General features: G+C 31.7%; 2 protein-coding genes across 4 annotated transcripts in view; one reads left to right on the top strand and one right to left on the bottom strand.

The window, feature by feature from the left end:
• LOC114578003 (uncharacterized) overlaps nt 1-2,565 on the bottom strand; it is a 47,288-nt gene extending 44,723 nt beyond the window's left edge. Inside the window, exon 1 of one of the 3 annotated variants that reach the window (XM_062078904.1) lies at nt 1,174-2,565. The gene's annotated coding sequence lies outside the window, so the exon portion shown is untranslated. The remainder of the gene's footprint in view (nt 1-1,173) is intronic. The other 2 variants (XM_062078906.1, XM_062078905.1) reach the window with 2 other exon arrangements.
• Nucleotides 1-21,247, top strand: part of LOC108001525 (midasin) — a 101,545-nt gene that overhangs the window by 58,298 nt on the left and 22,000 nt on the right. The window lies entirely within an intron of this gene.

Below are 21,247 nucleotides of genomic sequence, written 5' to 3'. Positions count from 1 at the left end.
TCGTGTCTGAGATTTATGTATTTGTAATGTATGTGTAATGAGTTTCGTAAAATTTCGAATATTTGAAATTGTAATTTCTCGAAATCGATTTTGCTCGTTAAATAAAAATAAGAAAAAGGGTCTCTTCGGTTTTTTCCTGGCCAAAGGCCGATCCAATCTCGTTTCTTTCGCCTGGAGGGGAGAGGAAATGAGATTCTTTTAATCTTAAATATTACACTTTTTATGAGTCACCGACGATTGACCAAGAGGAACTATATATATATATATATCGTTGAATAATTATCTCGAATTTCCTGCTCTGCCTTCCTTCAATCATCTCAAACGAAATTATTTTAAAGATCTTCATTCGATAATCTTTGCTTAATTCGATAAATTTGAAAAGTTCGAAAGTAAGTTGGAAGAAAAAAAAAAGAAAATCCTATTTATTTTACACTATACGATTCATCTTTTTATTCACGTGTCGAAATGAAACTGTTCGATCAATGTTTGTCTCTCGAATAGAAGAGAACTTCAACTTCTTACCCGAGGCATTTCATTTCCCTTCTTTCATCTTCCCTTCTTTCCTCTCAGAATAATAAATTAAACGCGTGCGTAAGTAAGAGTGTTAACAACAGAATTGCTTTTAGAAAGAAAAAAAAAATATCAAAAGAGATGCAAAAGGAATTCATTCGATAAATTTGTTTCTCAAATAACTACTTTTCGACGCGAAAAAAGGAAAGAACAAAAAAAAATATCAGGAAATTCATTCGAGAGAGAGAGAATAATGTTTGAATTTCGACAAATTCCTGAGAAATTTTATTAATATCAATATGAACTTGAAAAAAAAAATACCGAATAACCTTGGATAAAAAAAGGATTCCACGATGAAATCCTTAAATTCATATTTCAAACTCGTCATATCGAAATCGAAGGAGATCACGGCATATAACGTGAAACAAAATTTGCCCAAATTTTTTTATTCACAAGAAAGAATAACAAGAATGAACTAGAACAAAATTTGTCCAAATTTCTTTATCCACAAGGGACAATAAACCACGAAATAAAAATAAAATAAAAAAAAAGCCTGATCGCCCTTTTCGACCCCGATGAGATTAATAAAATCGAAAAGAGGAAAAAGAACTGGCAAAAATGCGATGATAATAATAAAAAAAAAATCCTCGTGTGCACAATCACCTTAACGCGTGAACGGAGACGGGATAAAAACACGCGGGCCGCGAGGAACGAGAAGACCGCCCTCGAAACGTGGGAAGGATTTGATCGTCCCAATTAACAGGCGGCGCCTACGCAACCGAACGAAAAAGGACAAACTAATGAAGCATTAACCCAGATCTCCCCCCTCTCCTCTCTCTGTCCATCCCGTCCACTCCTCACCCGGTCCAGCCAACCAAGAGGCAAGAGTCCCTCACTGCGGGACTTAAATCCAACCGGCTGTGAATCGTGATCACCGCCGATCCTCTCATCCCCCTACTGTCACGTCTTCTCCGGGGGTGTGTCTCCGCGAAGATTCACCATATTTACAAACGACCACCACCACTTTTCTTTCCACCACCACTACCACCACCACCTCCACCGCAATCGCGACCACCACCACGTTTCTCGCAAAAACTTTTTCAACTTTCAAACCTCTCGCTTCACTCTTTTATCCGCACACACACACGTGCCCTGTCGTCGTCGACCGTTATTTTTTAAATCGCCCACAATTCTTAATACACGCGCGCGCGATGATGGAGCGGGGTCGGAAGGCAGGAAGCGCGGCTACTATGTACGAGGAGGGAATGGAATCGAAGGAGAAGGAGAGAGTTAAAGGGGGGTCGAGAGAGGAAGGAGATAATAGGAGCGGTTCTCTCGGCTCGGGGCGCGAGAGAGTACTGAGTTCCCGAGTGGATGGAGCCCACCGAGCTTCGAGGCACTGCACTCGCGGAGAGGGGGAGGACGGAAGCTCTCCGCTCTCGCTCTCTCTCTCTTTCTCTCTCTCTGGTGGAAATCGACGCGCGCGCGTATCTCGAGCGTGTTCTCGGTGTTGTTTCGCGAGCGAGCGCAAGAGGGAAGGGGAGGGGAGTTAACAGAAGGACAGGGACTCGGTTGGCCGAGTGGCACTCGGGGCCTCGAACCCGACGACTCGTCCTGCGGGACGACAAGTCCCTACGCCTCCACGCCGATTGTCCAACTGATCCGCTTTGTGTTCGGGGATAGGATACGAGTTTTCGCGTGGTCAGAGAGAGGGAGGGAGGGAGGAAAAAGGAGAGAGAGGGGAAGGAGATCGTTTTCAAAACCGTGTTCGCGAACGTTTGTGCTTCTGCGCCTCTGTTCCTTTTTTTTTTTTCGAGTGATTGTGAACAAGTTGGTGAAGGAGGAACGTGTGTTTATCGGTTAATTAATATGAGTTTGGATTTAGAGATATTTGGTTTTCGTTGGGTTGGATTATCTCGAGGAATGAGAGAAGCGATGATTGGAATTCCTTGTATGTGAGAAATAGGTGTTTGAACTCGACAGTGGGGAAGTAAAGTCGTTGTGTTTTTGTGTGTGTGTGTGTGTGTTTTAAGTATCGTTTGGCTGGCAAGAGGATGAAAATGGAAAATGAAAAAGGAAAGTGGAAATTGTATTGCGATTTTTTGAAAATTAGAAAGTATCATTTATCAATTTTGGAATTAAATTTGAATATTATTTACTCTTTAAGAGTTTAAGCGTTTTTTGAACACTTCAACATTTACCGCAAAGTCTACGTCGATCAATTTTGAATAAAGGAATGATAAATTGAATTTTAATATTGCTCTTCTTTAAAAATTAGAAAATAATATTTATATATAAGATTAAGTTGGGACTAAGTAATATTATCTTAAATATAAATTTTAAATATAAATCATAAATCCAATTTTAATATTATTCTTTTTTTAAAATTAGAAAGTACCAAGACTCTTTTAAAATTAAGTGTCAAGTATCATTACTTCTTAAATATACTAGTTTCCAGTTACTTATTCAACTGCAAAATCTTACTATTGACTAATTTTGAATGACAAGTTGATTTGTTCTTCTCTAAAAATTACAGAGTATCATTTATCAAGATTTTTTTGGGATTAAATTTCAATACTGTCATTCCAACTTTGATTTATTGCTTTAAAAAAATAGAAATATAATTTGAATTAAATGTTCAAGTGTTATTGCTGCTTAAGTTTGTATATAAATTACTTGGACGCTAATTCAACATTTATCAAGTCCACGGACAATTGTTGTCTGCAAATCCTCGTGCACTTGTTCGTTAACAATCGTCACGGTTTATCAGACCGCGTTACAGATAATGTCGTGCACTCACATTTGGTCCGATTACTGGCCAAAATATGGATCAATAGTTATTCGCAAACTGCCCCCAGGACTTGTATAATATCTTCCGTTATTCGTGGATAGCGCACACGAACACGTTTTGCGGACAATTGTCCATCGATGTAGATCTCAAATCCACGAGACATATTCGATCGAATCATTTTTTTGGAAATTAAAAATCGAATATATTTTCGTTGCAATAATAACAAGTCTCTTGTACAAATAAATTTATGATATTTTAATCTAAAAAAAAAAAATTTGCACGAGATTTTCTACTTCATTCTCGAACAATTCGTTTCCCAATTCGTTTTTTTTTTGCCAACCGAATCATCGTGAACATTGACCTCGTCTCTCGAATCCAATAATATGACGCTCGAAGAATATCTCTCGCGCTTAATTTTTCACCGTTGCCAAGACACAAGAATATTTCCAACCCCAAGTCACGGTTCTAATTCACTTCTCCCTTCCCACTCTTCAAACTCTGAAGAGAAAACATCACTACATTTTTATCTTTGAAGGCTGAAATAACGCCACGTGTGTATAACTGGTCGCGATGGATAAAGTCGATTCCACTGACAGACTTCCGTTTCTTCTTCTCTCCTTCCCCTTCCACTTCTTCCTCCATTTCTCAACTCGTTGATCAGCTCGTTGGACAATTCTTCGAAATTAATTCTACCATTTCTTGAAATATTTTCGATCTTTTCTCGATCTCGTTTCTCTTTCTTATTTGATAAAATTTTTCGATTCTGAATAATTTCAATAACGAATAAGCTGAATTTAGAATTGAAATTGTTTGAAAAATTATTCGAATGTATATATATATATATATATATCTATGGGCTGTTCGGAAAGTAGTTTCGTTTTTTTCACACGAGTGTCGCTAGTCGAACGTTTATCCAGCCAACTTCACTCTAAACCGCGTTATTATTACTTTATTTCGAGAGTCGGCATTTCGTGGTTTATTTATAAGAAAGATTCGTTCGATTATGTGTGATTGTGTTTCTCGCACGTGATAAACAAGAATGGAAGACCAAAAGAAGCATTTTCGGCATATTTTACTTTTTTATTATCGAAAAGGTAAGAATTATATATATATATAATGATTTCGTTCCGACAATTTCGACGTTAAAGATGTGTCAAGTTTCGGAAGACTCGAAGGATGAGAACAAAATAAAGGCATCGATTGAAGAAAAATCGACGAATAATAACTCGAGAAATTGTTACAAGATTTTCGAATTCGACTGTTCATGAAACGACTCGGTGTTTCATTATCGTGAAAAAAAACGAAATTACTTTTCAGACATTCCAACATATATATATATATATATATGGTCTTTGAATTCTTTGAAAAACTGTCGTAACTAATTTCAAAAGAGCATTTTATCTTCGCATTCTGCTTGATAGATTCGCTCGATGTTCCAGAAATTTGTGAAATTTGCGTGAACTACCATTACGTTACGTTTTATCTTGCCTCTATATATCTTACCGTGGGAAATTTTTGTTAACTTTTCACGTTCGTACGATTCTCGAGCAGTAATACCGTCTCTCATCGAGGAAATGCATCGTGGCCTTGATATCGATCTACCGTTTCAAAACGGTAAAATACGACGAAAGAAGAAAGCGTAACGTATCTCGCTTAGTTTCGGATATATTTGAGTGCATTGATTAAAACTGCACGCCTTTTACACACCGGGTGGCGCATCGCATTTTCCAAATAATCTTTTTTGAACGTCGTGTTGGATTTGAACGCTAGAAAAACGAGTTTATTTTGCAACGATATCTCGGTTATTTTACAAGGATTAAATAAAATAAAATTAAATGAAACGAGATTATTTGGAATTGTTTTATCGTTCGGATATCGTTTATTGTTGTGTTAAATGAAAAATGAAACGTACGTAAGTTTTAATTGTAGAAATTACAGAGAAACATGCGACAAATCAGTAGTCCCAGGTTGGTTAGTTGTCTCGTGTAGCAAGAGGTATCATGGGTATCATAAATAAGAAGATTTTTATTGGAACACGTGAGAGATGGGTGAATATATTTAGATAGATTTATCTGATACGATAAAAATACAACAGAGGTAATACGATATAAATAAATTATTGGGAATATTATTTTAATATTTTCTTCGTCTTTTTTATTACTTTTATCTTTTTCTTTGTTCTTTTATCTATTGTGAGAAAATTGTATGGTAAAGTGTAAAAAAAAAAATAGGTTAATTACACTGCCACTGCATTAAAAAGACTCTGTGTAATAAAATATGTAGATTAAAATATAGGTTAAAATACGAAAGAACGTTGGATGTTGTTATTTAAATTGATACAGCTCTGTGTTTCTTTCACTCAATGTCCTTTTTTTACGTAAATAAAAAAATACAAAGAAAATTTTGAATTGTAATCGGTGGAGCTGGAGTGGGATTAAATTTCAAATACTATTATCTCACAAGTTCAGTTTGAGTTCTGAGACTTAATCAAAATACAAAGAGAAATCTTTACAGTTATGATCGAGTCATATTAGATTTAAAATGCAGAATTAAAATACAGAACTTAAAATACAAAAGAAAATCTCCTTTCGACCATCCATATTGAGATCAAATTTCAATATCCCTACTTTATTAAGTGAAAATTTTTGCGAATTTCAATTTTTATTATTACCCAATTGCATGTTATTTTTTTCACAGATTTTCTATCCACCATAAAAAATTCCAATCGTGCGTAAACCATCCCTTTCCCTTCCGCTTCCAATTTCGCAGATTTTCGAAATTTTCCCTTCGAACGACAACAAAACCAAGCGTCACGTTTGATAAATTCTTTTGCCTCTCTTATTTCGCGCCTCGACCTCGTTGATACGAATTTCTATCGCAAACCGGTACACGCGTATTTTCTCACTCGTACACCAAATACATACCAATTCCATTTACACGATATTAAATTCTACGGTGTGAAAAATACGCTGTAAATTTTCCATTTCTCGGGATTCTTTTAAATAAAATTTGATCCACGATCGAGTTCCACATTTAAAAATTAAATCGGAAATCGAAATTTTGCGAGGAAATTCCTCGTCGACTATAAATAGATTTTTATGGATAAATTCAACCTTCGTAAATAGCTCGCAATGGATGTTCCAAAAACTGAACTTTCCAACTTTTAAAATTTTCCTTCAAATTCCATCGAATTGAATTTTTAACCTATCTTTCTCCTCGAATCTTTGAACTCTTTGCTCGAATTAAACGCACACGTTTTTTTTTATCCCGACACCTCAGATATTTCTCTCTCAAAGGAAGAGGCTGTTATTTCGTCGAGCTCGAGAAATTAAGCATGGATACAAACGATTCGTCCATTTGTCCACCGGTGTGTTCGGTTCCTCAAGATTAATTCGTTCCAATAAGACCGAAACTCTACACTCCCTTAAATGGGATATATACGGATTCGGTTTAACGGGTTAACGATTATTAATGGGGAGGACGGGATAAACCTCTCTGTCCTCTGCTAGGCTGCGTTGTAACCATACCAATACTCGAATCTGACCGACGGTGTTGCCTGCAACAAGCAGTTGAGATTGCGTGTACGGCATAAACTGTCCGCTTTCTGATTAATATTGCACCTCGACTCTATCCATCTCCGTTTTCTGTATCTATCTTATTTTTCGATTCGATATTTCATATATTTAAAATAAAAAATAAATAATATCGATTTTTTTTAGATACGAATATTTGTCCGTTTTTTTAATTTCTTTCTTCGAAAATTGGAAGAATATGTTAACATAATTAATTAATTAATTAAAAAAAAATGATCAGATTATATCGATTTTTTTTACATACGAATATTTGCCCATTTTCTTAATTTAGAAATTGTTTCTTTCATAATTAATTAAAAAAAAAAATAATCAGATTATATTGATTTTTTTTAGATACGAATATTTGCCCATTTTCTTAATTTAGAGATTGTTTCTTTCTGTATGCATTTTATTTTTCGATATTTTTTATACTTAAAGAAAAATGAATAACATCGATTTTTTTTAGAATATTTGTCAGTTTTCTTAATTTCTCTCTTCGAAAGTTAAAATTTAGAGAATATGCTAACATAATTAATTAATTAAAAAAAAAATGATCAGATTATATCGATTTTTTTTAGATAGGAATACTTGCCCATTTTCTTAATTTAGAGATTGTTTCTTTCTGTATCCATTTTATTTTTCGATATTTTTTATACTTAAAAAAAATAACATCGATTTTTTTTAGATATTTGCCCATTTTCTTAATTTAGAGATTGTTTCTTTTATAATTAATTAAAAAAAAAATAATCAGATTATATCGATTTGTTCATTATTCTTAATTTCTCTGTTCTCTGAAATTAAAATTCGAAGAATATTTTGCATTAAAAAATACAGTTTTCTTTTCAGTTTTAACTCATGATATCGTGATTCGATGCTAAAATTTATACAATTTGATCGCCGTTATGCCGCGTTGCGTTCTCCATGATACTAAACCATGCTCCTCCCTATTAAATTCTATCGTAACGAGCCGTGGTTTCAATAATACGAGATTCGACTAATAAACGACGCTGTATAAAACGATAATCATAGATGGAAATTCACGTTAAATTCACTCGTCTTTCAACCGTGAAAAATATACATAAATTTCGTTTTTCTTCTTATCGTCACGAGAAAAGGCTGAAATATTCCGTGAAATTGTAACTGTATCAGAGAATTATTTATAAAAGGCATTACGACGATTGAAAATTATTATTATTATACCACGGAGAGGGAAGAAAATTGGCCCCGATCCGTGGACCATCTGTTTTTCCGTATTTCCTTTTTATCATACAACGTCTTCTTGGACGACTTGGCTTACTAATCTAATTTATAAACTACATAATCGATATATTTAAACGTTCCACCATCTTTATCATATATATATTTTTTGAACGGATCTACGGACGAACTTTCTTATTTTTCCTTTCGTTCCATACTTGTACGTATTTCTTATCGTGTTTTGAAAACGCTTTGGAATTTGTTGCGGAGGCAAATACAGACTTGACCAGAATTGGATCAAACTTTCCAGACAAGAAGAAGTGAAGACAGGAAGAAGCGTATATATATATATATATATATATATTTGTAAAAAAGTAACAGCACATTCATGGAATGAATAAAATTTGGAAATAATCGTGGAATATCAAGTGGTAATTTTTCAACGGGAGAGAATCGATAAATTATTCGCGGCGTGATGCGAAATTAATTTTCACAATGGGCGAACAAGAGAATGAGTAGGTCGGTGAAAGGAATTGTAAATAAAATTAAATTAAATTAAATATATATGTATATATATGTACCGGCGAGCACGATTCCTCTTTCATCTCGTTTATTATCTCGTTCACGTTCACGGATCGCGTGCCAATAATTTTTCGTACATTCATTCGGGGAATCGAAAATAAAGAAAAAAGGGGGGAAAAATAATAGAAAGGCAATGCTGTGCACAGGGCTGGTTTTGTATATATATATATACGTCACTTACATTGTATCGTATTTCATCGTGGATTACAAAGGATAATTTATCCGAACCGTGATATATTTCTCCCCCCTCCTTTTTTTCCATTGGAAAGGGAAGATCAATTACATCCTCCTCTCGCTCTTGCAAATATTTATCGCGTCAATAGGGATATTTATCACGTGTAATCGTTCAAAAGGGATCTTCGAGAATAGAAATTTTACGTATTAAAGTAAATAAAAAAGATTAAATATTTTTAATGGAAATTCGTGAGCAAGTTGGTGTGGTTAAAAATGGTAAAAATTGTAACAAGAGTTAATGTCGACATTTATCGTTCTTCGAGAATAAAATTAAATATTTTTAACGAAAATTTTCGGTAATAAAGATTGATTTTGGATTAGTGAGAGAAATCTCGGGGAGTGCGATTATACGATATAAAGCGGGAATAAATAATCGATAAAATGTCGTAAATAAATGATTAAAGGACGATTAATAAGGATTAAGGTCAATATCAATATTTGTCAGTTGTAATTTTCAAGAATAAAATTCTGGATATGAATTAAATATTTTTAGTGGAAATTTAAGTAAGTTGGTGTTTAAAAATGATAAAAATTTTTATTAATGCAATTAATATAACAATTTGCAACAAGAATTAATATCAATATTTATCAGTTGTAATTTTCAAGAATAAAATTCTACATATTAAATATTTTATATATTTTATGTATTCTGCATATAATATTTTCTATTTTATATAATTAAATATTTTTAATGAAAAAGCGAGCAAAGAATGCAATTAGTAACAATTTACAACAAGAATTAATATTTATGAGTTGTAATTTTCAAGAATAAAATTCTGCATATTAAATATTTTATATATATTATATATTTTATGTATTCTGCATATAATATTTTCTATTTTATATAATTAAATATTTTTAATGGAAAAGCAAGCAAAGAATACAATTAATAACAATTTACAATAAAAATTAATGTTGATATTTATCAATTGTAATTTTCAAGAATAAAATTCTACATATAAATTAAATATTGAAATAAATAATGAAAATTTGTAAACAAGTTGGTCCTTAAAAATTTTCATTAATGATATTAATAACAATTTACAACAAGAATTAATATCAATATTTATCAGTTGTAATTTTCAAGAATAAATATTTTTAATGAAAAAGCGAGCAAAGAATGCAATTAGTAACAATTTACAACAAGAATTAATATTTATGAGTTGTAATTTTCAAGAATAAAATTTTGCATATGAATTGAATATTTTTAGTGGAAAAGCAAAGAATACAATTAATAACAATTTACAACAAGAATTAATGTTGATATTTATGAGTTGTAATTTTCAAGAATAAAATTTTGCATATGAATTGAATATTTTTAGTGGAAAAGCAAAGAATACAATTAATAACAATTTACAACAAGAATTAATGTTGATATTTATCAATAAGTCTTCAAGAATAAAATTCTGTATATAAATTAAATATTGAAATAAATAATGGAAATTCGTAAGCAATTTGGTGCTTAAAAATGCTAAAAATTTTCACCGATAAAGAATGCAATTAAAAACTTAAAACAAGAATTATTTATCACTTGTAATCTTCAAGAATAAAGTTCTGCATAAGAATTAAATACTTTTAACGAAAATTTCCAACTAGAATGAAGAAATGCAGACAAAATGGAGGAAACGAAGAAAACAGCGAGAGAAACTTGGAGAAGTGAGATTAATTACATAAAACTGTAATAAATAATCGATAAAGTGCCGTGAATAAACGATTAACGAGAATTAATCAAAACGATCGAATTTTCTCAACGTTTAGGAATGAAAATGAAGATCTCGTTACGCGAAACAGCCGGCAAGGAATTAATTAATTTTCGGTGCGGAAGGGAAATCAAGTTTTCGAGCGCTCGTTTCCGTTTCTCCCCTCCCCCCGTGTTACACGCCATTTTTCGATTTGAACACGCTTCCTCTCCCTCTCTCTCTCTCTCTTTCTCTATCTCTAACCTATCTATCTATCTCTCTCTCGCTCGTTCGCTCGCTGGCTATTCTCGAAATTTCTAACGAACCATTTTCCTTTCGAATCGAACGTTGTAATCATTTTTTAACAATGGATTTGAAAATACAATGAAATTTATTCGATGTTTCTCGACACTTTGATTCCATTTTTTTTTCATCGATGAACTTTTTCTTTTTTTTTCGAACGGATTATTAGATTAGAATCTGAAAATGTGTGATTTCTGAAAATACATACATTTTCTCGGTTTATGCTCGGATCAATCGGATCGGCGAGAGTGGCAATTTTCGGAAAATTGTTGATTAATTTTTACAGGGGAAAAATTGTAAATAATTTCGATGCGACGATAAAATAATATTACAATTATAATATTTGCGTAACACGAGCAGAAGTTAATTTCGTTATTATGGGTTTCAATGAATATTAAACGAGCGCGATTGTTAAAATTTAATCGAAATAATTAATTGATTAAAAATAATCAATTCGGGCGATGCATATGCGGCGAAATTATCGTTTCATATGTTTTCGTTTTCGAGGAGAGCCCTAGTGTCGGGAACAAGCCGATTAAATTTCGAAAATCTCCGCCCAACTTGTGGAAATTCCATCTTACATCTCCGCCGCAACTTGCCCAAGTTGAAATACCCAAAGGAAATCTTGCAAGAACCAACATCCAGATTGGATTCTCGAGTTAATATCGCTTTTTCCGAAAATTAATATCTTCCGTGGATTATTCTTCGATTTATACCCGTTTCTCTTCTTTTTCAAATAAAAGAACACAAGAGATAAGATATATATATATATCATACACGTACTTGGTGTACAATAAAATTTGTTCTTTTCTTTTTCTTCGAGATTAAAATTATCCACAAAGAATATTGGATACACGTTCTAACGAATTAATATCCTCCATGGATTATTCTTAACACTTGAACCACCAGAAATGGACGTGAAATCCGTAATATTTAATGCTTGTTAAAGTGATCTTATTTTTCAGACGGAGAAATATTTAAAAGAAAAAAGTTTGTAAAAGAATAATAAAACCAGTCATTTTGACCTGGTAGTTCTAGTGTTAATCTTTCTTTCTATACCTGTTTTCCTTCTTCTTCTTTTAAGATATATATATATATATATACACGTACTTGGTATATTTGTGAGGAATGATTTTTTCTCCAAAATTAAAATTATCCAAAAAGAAAATTGGGTGCACGTTCTCGAGTCAATATCCAAAAATCTTTTTCCAAAAATTAATATCTTCCATGGATTATTTTATTCTTCGATTTATACCTGTTTTCCTTCTTTTTCAAATAAAAGAACACGAGAGATAAGATATATATATATATACACGTACTTGGTATACGTCAATAAAATTTGTTCATTTCTTTTTCTTCGAGATTAAAATTATCCACAAAGAAAATTCGAGAGTGTTGAAATAACACGTTACCAGGAGTGTTATATCGAGATTTTCTTGCGAAGGGTGATTCGTTTTTAAAACAGTTTCTTCTATTTGGAATTTTCAGGCCGTGGTTCAGGGGATATAGAGCGCGCATAGAGGCCGTTGAGTAAACTTTTTCTCTTTTTTCTTCTTTCCTGTATAATAAGCAAGCTGCTTCATTTTGGTTGCGAGAAGAAAATTTAAATTTAAATTTGGGGGGAGAGAAAATGTGTAACAAGTAAAAATGAAAGAATGGAAGTTTAATTTGAAAAATATATATTCAGGATACCGATTTTCCAAAGATCAGGACAAGAATAGGAGATTTATTTTCAGTTGAGCTTGGAAGGGCACCAAGTCGAGCAGCTTTGCCGGACCACTGACCAGTTCTCCGCGAGAATTGTACAGATAAATATTGTACACGCAGGTTAAAACGCTGCTACATAGCGAATAAATGGGATCTTGATTTTTTAAAAATTATGGAAATGAAAATTTTTCTGCAGAAAATTTCGGATCGATTTCGTTTGATTTCAATTGCGATTCAATTTGCGTGGTAAATGGTGAAAGTTCATCTCTTGCTTAAATATCCAATAATGTTTTTCGCGATTAATTGATATCTTCGATGGATTATTCTTGTTTCCCTTCGATCTATATTTTTTCTTCTTTTTTTATTTTTGGAAATTAAAAATCCGAAGGAATCGATTTCTCAACTTAAATATCGCGTTTTGATATCGATTAATTGATATCTTCGATGGATTATTCTTCTTTCCCTTCGATCTATACGATCTATATTTTTTCTTCTTTTTTTATTTTTGGAAATTGAATTATCCGAAGGAATCGATTTCTCAATTTAAATATCCCTTTTTCGCGATTAATTGATATCTTCGATAGATTATTTTTCTTTCCCTTCGATCTATATTTTTTCTTCTTCTTTTTATTTTTGGAAATTAAAAATCCGAAGGAATCGATTTCTCAACTTAAATATCGCGTTTTGATATCGATTAATTGATATCTTCGATGGATTATTCTTCTTTCCCTTCGATCTATACGATCTATATTTTTTCTTCTTTTTTTATTTTTGGAAATTGAATTATCCGAAAGAATCGATTTCTCAACTTAAATATCGCTTTTTCGCGATTAATTGATATCTTCGATGGATTATTCTTCTTTCCCTTCGATCTATACGATCTATATTTTTTCTTCTTTTTTTATTTTTGGAAATTGAAAGAATCGATTTCTCAACTTAAATATCGCTTTTTCGCGATTAATTGATATCTTCTAAGATGGATTATAATTACTTCTTAATCTTTCTCTTCTTCTTTTTTTTTTTTAAATAAAAGAACACGAGAGATAAGAGAGACAATATATACACGCATTTGACATACACCACGAATGATAATAAAATCTATTCATTTTCTTTTCAGCATGGCGTTGAATAGCCGATCGAAAAAATTGTTATTTTCTGTCTAAAGGGGGAGGGGGGAGGGAGAGCTTGGTATGTGGTGAAGATACGCGTTTCCCCCTCCTCCCTCGATTGATTTTCTACGGCACTGCGGAGACCGCATCTCTTTTATATATATATAGAAGAGACAACATTCCTTCTTAATTTGTTCCGAATCAGAGGATTCGCGATTTATCCGACCGCCATGCGGTTTTTTCCTTCTTACGAATCGGACGATCTTACGAACGAAATCGGTTTATTTAGTGGAGAGCGTGCGGATCGATCTCACGAGTCGAGGTATTTCAAATATGTTTTTATCCTAGCCTTTGGGGAGATATTATCGTGGAAATTTTATACGAAGTGGGCGAGTGTTTGAGGTTAGAAATCGTTTACGTCGATATGGAAATGATTAATTTATACGAGTGGATCGTTTAGTGTCTGTCTTGTAGTTCGTTCTTTTTCTTAGTTTGAAGAGTGTTAAAAATGTTAGTGTTTGTTATAATAGATGCAATGTAATTAAAAAGATTCGTCTCTCGATTAATTCAGATTATCTACTTTAATGTAATTTGTTTAAAGAATATTAAAAATATTATATGGTATAATAGGTATTTAAATTGATAATTAAGTTTCTTTAAATAATATTCAGAATCTTATTTATTATAATATGTATAATAAATATTTAAATTGATAATTAAGTTTCTTTAAATAATATTCAGAATCTTATCTATAATAGGTATAATAGATATTTAAATTGATAATTAAGTTTCTTTAAATAATATTCAGAATCTTATTTATTATAATAGGTATTCTTTAAGAAATGTAAAAAATCTTATTTATAATAGATATAATATTTAAATTAATAGTTAAGTTTCTTTAAAAAATATTAAAAATATCATCTGGTATAATAGATATTTAAATTAATAATTAATTTTCTTTAAATAATATTAAAAATATTATCTGTTAGTAGTATAATAAATATTATCCTAATAGGTATAATAAATATTTAAATTAATAATTAACTTTCTTTAAATAATATTCAAAATCTTATCTGCTATAAATAGGTATAATAATATTAATGTATTTAATAATATTATAATAGATATAATCAATATTTAAATTAATAACTAAATTTCTTCAAATAATATTCAAAATCTTATCTGTTATAACAGGTATAATAGGTATTTAAATTAATAATTAAGTTTCTTTAAGGAATATTAAAAATATCATCTGCTATAATAGATATTTACATTAATAATTAAGTTTCTTTAAGGAATGTTAAAAATCTGCTATAATAGCTATTTAAATTAATAATATTATCTATTATAATAGATACAATAAGTATTCAAATTAATAATTAAATTTCTTTGAATAATATTCAAAATCTTATCTGCTATAAATAGGTATAATAGTATTAATGTATTTAATAATATTATAATAGATATAATCAATATTTAAATTAAACTAAATTAATAACTAAATTTCTTCAAATAATATTCAAAATCTTATCTGTTATAATAGGTATAATAGGTATTTAAATTAATAATTAAATTTCTTTAAGGAATATTAAAAATATCATCTGCTATAATAGCTATTTAAATTAATAATATTATATATTACAACAGATACAATAAGTATTCAAACTAATAATTAAATTTCTTCGAATAATATTCAAAATCTTATCTGTTATAATAGGTATAATAGGTGTTTAAATTAATAATTAAGTTTCTTGAAATAACATTAAAAATATTATCTGCTATAATAGATATAATACAATTAACGAACAATTCCTTAAATTATTTCATCTGTTCATCGTCCCTTCGAAAGTCCTAATTCCTGACAATTCCATTTTTTTTTTATCCGACTCAACAAAAGAAAAGAGACGTTCTCCTTCGTGTCTCGCCAGACGTCGTGATCTCTCCACGAGAGATCTCCCGAAAGAGTGAATTCTTGGCAGACAATTCCGCGTCAACGGCACTCGTTCCCCGGCACACGTGAGAAAATTTGTCAAGCTGATTCATCGTCTTTCCTTTTTCCTCGCCACCCTAAGAAACTTCCCCTTATCTATTACCTCCCCCAATCTCGTCATCCCTTTCTTATCCTCGCTCTTAATCCCTTGCGTTTCGATAAAATAAAACGCAACGTGATTATTTTATACGTTTTCTTACCAGCTCCAAGAAGATATAAAGCTTGTAAACTTCTTCTTCTTTTTTTCTTTTTTTTAATACGAAATGAACACGTAGGATACGAAGCCTCTTTTCCCAAAATTGTTGGCAAGTTATTATCGAGTAAGTGCCTTTTTACCTCGCTTACGGATTGGAATCACGCTTTGCCACGGAGAGAATTTTTTTAATAACGAGTAACAATCGGATGGAGCAAGATCTGGGGATCTTGGCCGTTTTCCTGCTACGGCGTCTTTCAATTTATCGAGCTGATATTTGCAATATTTTGCGGAATCGATGACGGTTTCGCCTCGAGAAAGGAGCTCGTAGTGGACTACGCCTTTCCCATCAAATGGATAAAAGAAGCTTGTTCGGGTGAAGTCCAGGCTTCGCGACAGTGAAGGTCTATTTGGCCTTAAATCAAGCGCGTTTTCGATGCACGTTTTCGTACGAATCTCATCTCCAGTGACGAGTCTCTTTAAGAAATCTCTTTCACGTCGCTGGGAAAGGAAATGGCACGCGGAGACGCGGTTCAGAAAGTCGGTCTCAATAGCCGTGGAAGCCAAACTTCACATTCGATTCACATATCCCGTGAAAATTGGCCAGGTGATTATACACCGTTTCCCTGGAAATGTTAGCTGCATCTCTTGCACGCTGTATTTTCAGCTTAGCCGATTTTCATCTTTCAAGTGAAAATTGCCACCTCCAAATCTCTGAAGCCAATCGAATGCAAACAAGTACAAATCTCGTGTGCAGTATCATTTGCACTATCACCTTTTTCAAAACGATAAAGCCAATGGTAACCAATAAAATGTACTTTAAAAGACGACGACTGAAATCGCTATAAATGGACAATAGGTGAGTCTGGATATAAAAATAAGCAGTCAAAGTCACTTCGAAAGAAACTTATGGGACACCCTAATGCATGTATAATTCTGTTCCATCCTGTTGTTTGGATTGTTTGGAGAGGTGAAATTGGACGAGGAGAGGAGAGGAGAGGAGCGAATTACGGGGTTAAAGAAGCGCCAAAATATAGAAGACAATATCTGCTTCCTTTTCAGTCCAATCTTTTCGAATCGGTGAAGGATTGATGAAAGACCACGTCCTCGTTAAAAGAGTCTTTTTGGACCGTTTCTCGCGGAAGAGAAATAAGAAGATAATAAAGGGTTTTCCATTGTAATTAATGAAACGAAAGTAAAAGAAGAGAAAGAAAAGGAGAGGTCAGATGATGATGAGTCCTCCCTCGTTAACGGTCCGTTTTGTTTCGGACATGAATTTCGTTTCGAATTTTGTAATTATTGTCTCTGATGTAATGATCTCGTTATCGTCTTTTTATAAGATATATTAGAGAAGCTTAGGTGAATTTAGTAATTGTTGGTTCATCAATTGTTGTGACTGTTAATGTGTATGATATTTTTTTTTCGTTTAACTTTAATTTTATAAATATTTTCGATAAATCCATATCGTTGAAAGAATATTCAAAGATCGTGGCGCCATCTTCGAAAGACTCCTTATTTTCCTCTAAGCAATTTTCGTCCAATTAATTTTCATACGTTTTTCATAATATCATATATTTGATATTTTTTATTTGTAATTTTATTTTATTAATTGTATTTTAATTTTATAAATATTCTCATTAAATTGTCCCTTAATTTCAATTAAAAATTTATAAATAATCCGATTTTTCGTTGAAAGCATATTCAGATCAAAGATCGTGGCGCCATCTTCGAAAGACTCCTTATTTTCTAAACAATCTTTCATTCAATTAATTTTCATACGTTTTTCATAATATCACGTATTTGATATTTTTTATTTTTTATTTGTAACTTTAATTTTATAAATATTCTCGATAAATCCTTGCTTAATTTTAATTAAAAACTTATAAATAATCCGACTTTTTGGTTATTTATCGTTGAAAGCATATTCAGTCAAAGATCGTGGCGTCGTCTTCGAAAGACTCCTTATTTTCCTTTAAGCAACCTTTCCAATTAATTTTCATAATATCACGTATTTGATATTTTTTATCTCAACCTAAAATAATTGATAATATATTTGGTCTTAAAATTAATATATATATTGAAATTAAAAATAAAATTATTAAATAAAAAAATCGATTTATCTTTAATTCTCTTAAATCTATATATCTAATTCTATAAATAATAATTATTGAAAAAATTATTCTTAAAAAATAAATATCAATAATTTATAATCAACTAATAATAAAAAATTAAATTTTATTGAATTAAAAAATTTCATTTTGAACTAAAAATATTTCATTCAAAAATTATAAATTTATTTCAATATAAAAAATATAATCTCAATAATATATTATAAATACACTAAATTTAAATAATAAAATTCCATAAATAAATATTTTTATTAAACTATTTAAATAGTGAATTAAATTAATTTATTAAATAAAATATAATTTTAAAAATATTAAATTCAAAGGAATCCAATGTAACTTTAATTTTATAAATATTCTCATTAAATTCTCATTAATTTCAATCAAAACGTCGTAAATTGAAAATAATCCGATCTTTCGTCGATCCATCCGCTTATCGTTGAAAGCATATTCAGTCAAAGATCGTGGCGCCATCATGGAAAGACTCCTTATCCTCCTCTAACCACGTCCAAGCCATCAATTTTCGCACACCTATATATGAACACTCGTATGAATCTTTCATGGATATTTTTAAAAAGTGAAGTATGAATCTTATCAATAATAAGCGAACGAAAATTATTTCATCGATACGATATTTGTAAACGTTCGATTTACGTTCGAGTACCAATACCTGTGTGTGCACTGTGCGAACATCAAACTGGCCAAGGTTCCCTTCGTTTACCAAGTCCAACATCAATCATGACTGCGTAATGCGGTCTCTCCCCTCCCCCCTATCAAACACTTTCGACACGAGTCGAAAACGTTTTCACCGCGATCGCAGTTCATCATGCCATTGACCCAAATCGCTGTTAACGTAACCAATTTGTACAATCTTCCCCCCAAAATAACTTTAATTAATAAAATTATTTTCCTTCGAAAGAAATTCGTCCATTGTGTACGGGATTTTAATATCGACATTAACATTAATATAAAATTAATTGTAGAATTGACGAAATGAAAGTTTCGCTCCAAAGTAAATTTCCACGGAAATGGAAACGTTGCACGCGTGTTCATCCCTACTTTTCAACATGGCGGACGGGTATTTACTTTGTCTCCCGACGCGTGATTTCTGATTCATAGCTCGATCTCGAGGGATTCGAGTTCAAACTTCGCCAGGGAGGCGAAGCAATTTTCTTAAAATCCGTCACGCTTTCACACGGGGGGAGTTGAACGTTTGAACGAAAAAGGGGGATGTATTGAATAAACAAGTTAGTATAATACTTCGAGAAATTTTTCTTCGTGCACAAGATTTTGAATATAACTTAAAATCGTTCAACAATTTTGGGGAGGAACGCGCAAAAATAATTTTTTCTTTGTTCTCGGACAACAAGAAGAAAAACAGTGGGAATTCAACGTAGTTTTAAATCATTCAACCGAATCCATACAACCTGGAGGGTTGGAAAAGTTGAATAACGGGAAACAACGAGATGTAATAATTCGCGTATGCGAATCTTTCGTTTTTCCCTCCCTCCTTGTTCTCTTGAACGAGCGAATCGATCGATTAAACTTGTTACGAGAACTGTAAGTGATTCTGCTCCGAGGAATCGAAGAGGACTTGAGAAAGAAACGAAAAGTGTAAGAGTGCCTTTTGCGTCCAGGTATTATCCCTGGAAAGTGGAACCAAGGAGTGATTGATGCGCCTTCCTCGACCCTGTCCTCGATGGTATGGATTTTTCGACGTCCATCTTTGGCCCAGGAGCTTACCCCTGTAATGAACTCGACCGCGTTTGTTCTTTATTAATACTTAGATCAATAGACACTTGCCAGTCGTTAGAGATAATCCTATATCTCCAAATCTCTTTTATTAATGTACGGTTTAATAATATTGAAAGTGATATTAGACTCCATAATTCACAAGGTTTTAGATAATGTGATAATTTGTTAGACCATTTTCTATAATTGTTTTAATACTTGTATAGATTCTCCAAGGCAGATGGAGTAAGTAGTATAACCATATATAACGTACTACGTAGAAGAGAAAAGAATGATTATGGATATTTTAGATTTTTTACTTTATAAGATTTCAGATGGGATAACAATAAGATTTGTTAGTCATTTATTTTCTAATACTTGACAGATTCTCCAGGGCAAATGAAGTAATATAACCACGTATAATGTCTTATATAGAGAAGAAAAAGAATGATTATGGATATTTTAGAGTCCTTAATTCATAAGATTTCAGATGGAATAATAATTTGTTAGATTATTTATTTTCTAATATATCTTATAAACAGATTCCTCAGGGCAAACCAAGTAGACCAAGTAGTATAACCACGTATAAAGTATTACATAAAGAAGAAAAGTTATTTTAAACTCTTTAATTTATAAAATTTCAGATAGGATAACAATTTGTTAGATTATTTATTTTCTAATATATCTTATAAATGACAGATTCTCCAAGGCAGACGAAGCAAGTAGTATAACCACGTATAATGTACTGCTTAAAAGAGAAAAGAATGATTACAGATATTTTAGATTACTTGCTTCACAAAGCTTGAGATAGAATAATAACGATTTGTTAGATCATTTATTTTCTACAAATGTTGAAATATAAATGACAGATTCTCCAGGGCAAACGAAGCAAGTAGTATAACCACGTATAATGTAATACTTAGAAGAGAAAAGATAGATTATAGGTATTTTATTACACAGAGGAGAAAAGAATGATTATAGATATTTTAGACTGCTTACTTCACAAGGTTTGAAATGATAACGATTTGTTAGATCATTTATTTTCTACAAATGTGAAATACAAATGACAGATTCTCCAGGGCAAACGAAGCAAGTAGTATAACCACGTATAATGTATTACATAGAGAAGAAAAGATATTTTAAACTCTTTAATTTACAAGATTTCAGATAGAATAACAATTTGTTAGATTATTTATTTTCTAATATATCTTATAAATGACAGATTCTCCAGAACAGACGAAGCAAGTAGTATAACCACGTATAATGTCTTACTTAGAAAAGAAAAGAACGATTATAGATATTTTATTACACAGAGGAGAAAAGAATGATAGCTTTGAGATAGGATAAAAACGATTTGTAAGGTCATTTATTCTCTACAAGTGTTCTAATACTTACAAACGATAGATCCAAGGCAGACGAAGCGAGTAGTATAAATCGGCTATAACGGAGACTTTCATCAAAGAAGCGAATTCATTCAATTCTGTTCGAAATTTTTTAATGAGGTATTCGAAAATGTGTAATTT

Source organism: Apis cerana, linkage group LG8 (genome assembly GCF_029169275.1).
Source record: "Apis cerana isolate GH-2021 linkage group LG8, AcerK_1.0, whole genome shotgun sequence".
NCBI lineage: Eukaryota > Metazoa > Arthropoda > Insecta > Hymenoptera > Apidae > Apis > Apis cerana.
This window is presented reverse-complemented; position numbering and strand designations above follow the sequence as displayed.